The sequence below is a fragment of the Mus pahari genome, chromosome 16 (assembly GCF_900095145.1).
Source record: "Mus pahari chromosome 16, PAHARI_EIJ_v1.1, whole genome shotgun sequence".
Lineage (NCBI taxonomy): Eukaryota > Metazoa > Chordata > Mammalia > Rodentia > Muridae > Mus > Mus pahari.
Window position 1 is genome coordinate 23,355,784 of NC_034605.1, and position 5,486 is coordinate 23,361,269.

Genomic DNA, 5,486 nt, shown 5'->3' on the forward strand with positions numbered 1-5,486 from the left:
CGCAGGTCCTCCAGAAGAGCCATCAGGGCTCTTCACTGATGAGAAATCTCTCTAGCCCCTGTGCTTGTTGTTAGACCCATCCTAAAGATATCCAATGGTTCGTTCCCTACAACCTCCCCTTGCTAACCACTACCTCTGCTTCATCCCACATTGTTGATAGAACAATTGAGGTAGGGATGAGACAGGTTGAAGAACTATAATCAAAGCTTTGTTCCCGCATAGCTTTTGAAAGACTAAGGGTGGAATTTGTTTCTCAATAATTTTGCTTACCTCTCTTTTGAATTCTGTGCAGAGTCATCATTAGGCTATTTTGCTCAGGGAAAAGAAGAAGAAGACAAAAGCTTCATGGCAGCCAGAAATCATGACAACTTAATTGACTTTGAGTTGTGCATCCAAAATTACCTAAGAAATCATCTTTATGAATGACCGGACATGTGACTGTCAAAGTGCCTGGTGCAGACTACCTGAGCCTTTCGCTCTACTGAGGGTTATACCGTTTTCTCAGGATATATGTAGGGGAAGAGCTTCCAGCATCTCTGTTAGCCTCGGTGTATGTCCACTGATGTCAGATCTTGGCCTTCCTTAGAGTGCTGGCCTTGTGCATTGCTTTAACCTCTACTACGTCTCTCCAAAGCCTTTCATATCTCTGCTATAACCCCACGCTTTCTGTCCCTCACTCATCCTCACCAAACATCTACCGCTGCCTCTGCCCCTGCCCCTCTGTATCTGTACAACCCTGTCTCACAGCAAAAGTGCAGGCGATGAACTCTGCCTCTGACCGCCTAGACGAAGTTTTAACTCTACTGATTTTTCTTTGATTGATTGCAAGCACAGCACGCTCCACTGGGAAGTGTCCTAGGCATCTCAGTTGGGGTGACCCTCAACCTCCCTGCAAGGGCTGCTCCAGATCCCCCAACCTTCCAGGGAGTCTGCCTCTTGGAAATCCCCCCCCCCCCCCGGGAACTAAGCACACTGTCATGGTGGCAGCCATTGAGATGGCAATTGTGGCACCAGCCTTAAACTATGCTGCTTCATCTTAGGTCAGTCACTTGGTGTGTTAGTTCCCTAAGGATGCCATACAAAGTGTCAAATAAAGCTCCTTATTGTCTGGCAGGTATGAAAGGTACACTCTATGATTAAGGTTTCTGTGAAATTGGTTTCCTTCGGATCAGAAAAACAACAACAACAACTTATTTCAGAGCTCCCTCAGGTTCTTGGAAGTCTTGCTCACTTCTTGGCATTAAGATGGCATCCCCCTATCTTGACATCATCTCCCTCCATATGTGTTAGTCTCTGTGACCAAGTAGTCCCCTCAGTGAGACATCAGCCATAACAGATAGGCTTCATGAATGAGTAGCCACTATCTTGGTCTCAGCTTACCCTGATCATCAGGAAACACCTCATTTCACAAGCACCAGAGGTAACTCCAACATCTGGCAGAAATAGACAATTCATTCCTTAACGCTTCAGCACACTGTATTATCATCATGTGAAGCGTAAATGTCTGAATAATTTAATATAATTTAATAATTTAAAGCTTTTGTTAGACAACAGTAATTTTTTCAAATAAAAATAATAAATGGCTACAATACAGCAGGGCAGAAGGATCAATATTTTTGAATGGCTTCATACACAAGCGTACAGCACATTTGTCCTTTAAAGTTTCTCTGTTTCTAAGTATTTTCTCTGATGTTTCCCCCTGGGAACTTACCAGGCCTCTTTCAGTGGGCTTTGGCTTGTAGAGTGGCATTTAATGTAACTTTTGTTTCGAAGTTACTGGTTTCCCACATGATTTTTTAGCACAAGCACAGTAATCTGATCAAAAGACATCTTGGATGATATATGAGGCATAAAAACCTTTAAAAATTTAAGTAGCAATGAATATTAAAATAATACAAGAGTGAACAAACTCTTTTCCAGCAATTCTGGTTCATTTAAAAACCAAGGCTTACCCACACAAACACTTCCAGCCAATTGCAGGGTGCATTCAACAGCCTGCTGAAGTGGAACGAATAGCATAAAACCATACTGCTCCTGTCTGAAACTGAGTGGTTTTTTTAATGGTTTGTTTGTTTGTTTTTTTTTTAATTTGGAGGTCTATGTATCACACTTCAAATTTGACTGACCGATTAAGAATTTGTTGATATTTTCTGTTGTATTATTTTAAGTTATGTCAGTCAACTCTGCACTAAGGGCCACTGGACTATGGAGCAAGCATTTCTTCAGTATAAAGAATCATAAAGTGAAATTACCCAAAGGGACCAAGCTGGAGCAGGGAGACATACACGTGTGTCTGCAGTGGTCAGCCTGCTATGGACTGAGGCATAAATAGGTCACAGGCATTTCTCTGCTCCTTGGCCTTCAGAGTATTCTCTCTCCTTGCCAAGACCCCGAAGCTACCAGCAAGGGAAATATAACCTTGATCATGTGTTTTCTTGGGATCTCTGTCCCCAGCCACCAGAATAGACCTGTCATCCTTGTATGTGTTCTCAGACTAAATCAAAATGAACTAAAGGCAAGACAAAGCAGTTAAATATTTAGCAGTGTGGTGTCCCCATGGCCAGAGACAGAAAATGCTGAGCTTTTTAGCTTTTACTTCTGGATTTTCTATCTAGCATTTATGCTTCCTGGAAATGTTTATTTGCTCCAGGAACACCTATTCCCCATGACAAATGGCTTTATAATTTTTTAAATTATTGCTAAATTAGTGAAATGCCAAGGGGAAAACACTAAATGTTTGGCTAATCTTTTTATAGACATAATCTGTGTTGTGCCATGAGCATCTCAAGTCATGAGCCCCTTACTTGCTTCCACTACATTTTGACTGTTCTGAGTTCCCAGATGGTTCTAGGTCTAATCTATAGAGAGCCTTGGGTTGCATAGCCAGTCATCATTTATCAAAGCTTTAATAGCCTCTCCCACAGCACTGCCTTGTTCTGATCTACAACTTCTCTCCAGCCCCAGTATGCAAAAAGGGATACTGAGCACCAACAGTGTTGGATTGGTCTTTACCTTGACTGCCATCAGGTACTGGCGAGATGGGCATGGACTCCTGCACAGAAGAGCCCGGGTGAATGTGCTGTATATGTTTTCTAAACCAAATCGCATCATTTATGTTAGATAAGAATTGTAAGTTTGAGTGTGAAATCATCTGAAAAAAAAAATGCATATCAAATCCCAGTTTGTTACATCTAGAATCAATTGTCTTCATTTAAAAAAAAAAAAAAAAAAAAACACATTAGCTTCATCTACACATTTGTGACAATTAGTAAGTACCAGGAAGGAATCCCCTTTTTCCACAGCCCACACAACACTCTACAATTTCCAAAGCTGAGTGTCATTTATTCTTTATATAATCTTTTCCCCTTTGCATAAAAGAAGACATTTTCTCCTCCCACTTGGTCCTTGATGCTGGGGCAGACCCCTAGTTGATCTGCTCCCGAGTAAACTCCATATCCCAATCCATCCTAGAGAACCCCCTGCACTCAGAGCAGTTGAGGACCTGCTGCACCCCCAACAGTCTGAAGACTTCCCAGGAGAGCTATTGCACTCAGGGCAACAGATCAACAGCTTCTCTGCCCCTGTGAAGAGCCCCCAATTGGAAGGCCCCACAGGTGGTCTGATATAGCCAGGGCCACAAGCCTACCAAGAGACCTGAAGCAACCCAGGGACAAAACAGGCAGACTCCATACAGTCACCCAGATCAACAAACACTAGAGATATCCAGATGGCTAGAGACAAACACAAGACCATAAGTAACAGAAGCCAAAATACGTGAGCATCGTCAGAACCCAGTTCTCCCACCACAGCACGCCCTGAATAAACCAACACACCTGAAAATCTGGAATCTACCCTAAAATCCTATCTCATGAAGATAATACAGTCAGTTAAGGATGGTATCAATAACTCATTGAAAGAAATGCAGGAAAACACAGGTAAACAAGTGAAAGAAGTGAATAAACCAATCTAAGACCTAAAAGTGGAAGTAGAAACAATAAAGAAAACACAAATGGAGGCAAACCTGGAAATGGAAAACCTAGGAAAGAGATCAGGCATCATACATGCAAACATCACCAACAGAATACAAGAGATAGAAGAGAGAATCTCAGGTGTAGAATATATGGTAGAAGGGATTGACACAACAATCAAAGAAAATTCAAAACATAAACAACTCCTAACCCAAAGCATCCAGGAAATTCAGGACACAATGAAAAGACCAAATCTAAGAATAATCAGAATAGAGGAGAATGAAGATTCCCAGCTCAAAGTACCTGAAAATGTCTTCAACAAAATCATAGAAGAAAACTTTCCCAACCTAAAGAAAAGGATGGACATAAAGGTACAAGAAGCCTATAGAATACCAAATAAATGGGACCAGAAAAAAATCTTCTCATCACATAATTATCAAAACACAAAATGCACAGAGCAAAGAAAGAATATTAAAAGTTGCAAGGGAAAAGGGCCAAGTAACATACAAAGGTAGACCTATCAGAACTACACCAAACTTTTCAACAGAGACTATGAAAGCCAGAAGAGGCTGATCAGAGGTCATGCAGAACCTAAGAGGACACAAATGCCAGCTCAGGCTACTATATCCAGCAAAACTCTCAATCAACATAGATGGAGAAACCAAAATATTCCAGGACAAAACCAAATTCAAACAGTACCTATCTACCAACTCAGCCCTACAGAGGATCCTAGAAGGAAAACTCCAACACAAGGAAGGTATCTGCACCAAAGAAATGACCAGATATTAAGCATCTTACAACAAAGTCCAAAGTAGAGTCACAAGCACATAAAGTCACCTACATAACAAACATGTCAGGAACCAACAGTCATCTCTCTTTAATATCTCTCAATATTAATGGGCTCAACTCACCTACACAAAAGCATAAGCTAAAAGACTGGATATACAAACAAGATCCAGCATCTTGCTGCATACAAGCAACACATTTCAACAACAAAGACAGACACTATCTCAGAGTGGAAAAGGATGGAAAAAGGTCTTCCAAGCAAATAGTTCCAGGAAACAAGCAGAAGTTGCCATCCTAATATCCAATAAAATAGACTTTCAACCAAAAGTTATCAAGCATGCTGAAGAAGGAGACTTCATATTCATCAAGGGGAAAATCCACCAAGAGAAAGTCTCAATTCTGAACACCTATGCCCCAAATGCAAGAGCAACCAAATTCATAAAAGAAACTTTACTGAAACTCAAAACACACATTGAACCCCACACACTAATAGTGGGAGATTTCAACACCCCACTCTCAGTCGCACAGGTCATTGAAACAGAAACTAAACAGAGACACAGTGAAACTATGAGAGGTTATGAACCAAATGGATTTAACAGATATCTACAGAACATTTCACCCTAAAACAAAAGAATACACCTTCTTCTCAGCAACTCATGGTATCTTCTCCAAAATCGACCATATAATTGGTCACAAAACAACCTTCAACAGATACAAGAAGATTGAAATAAT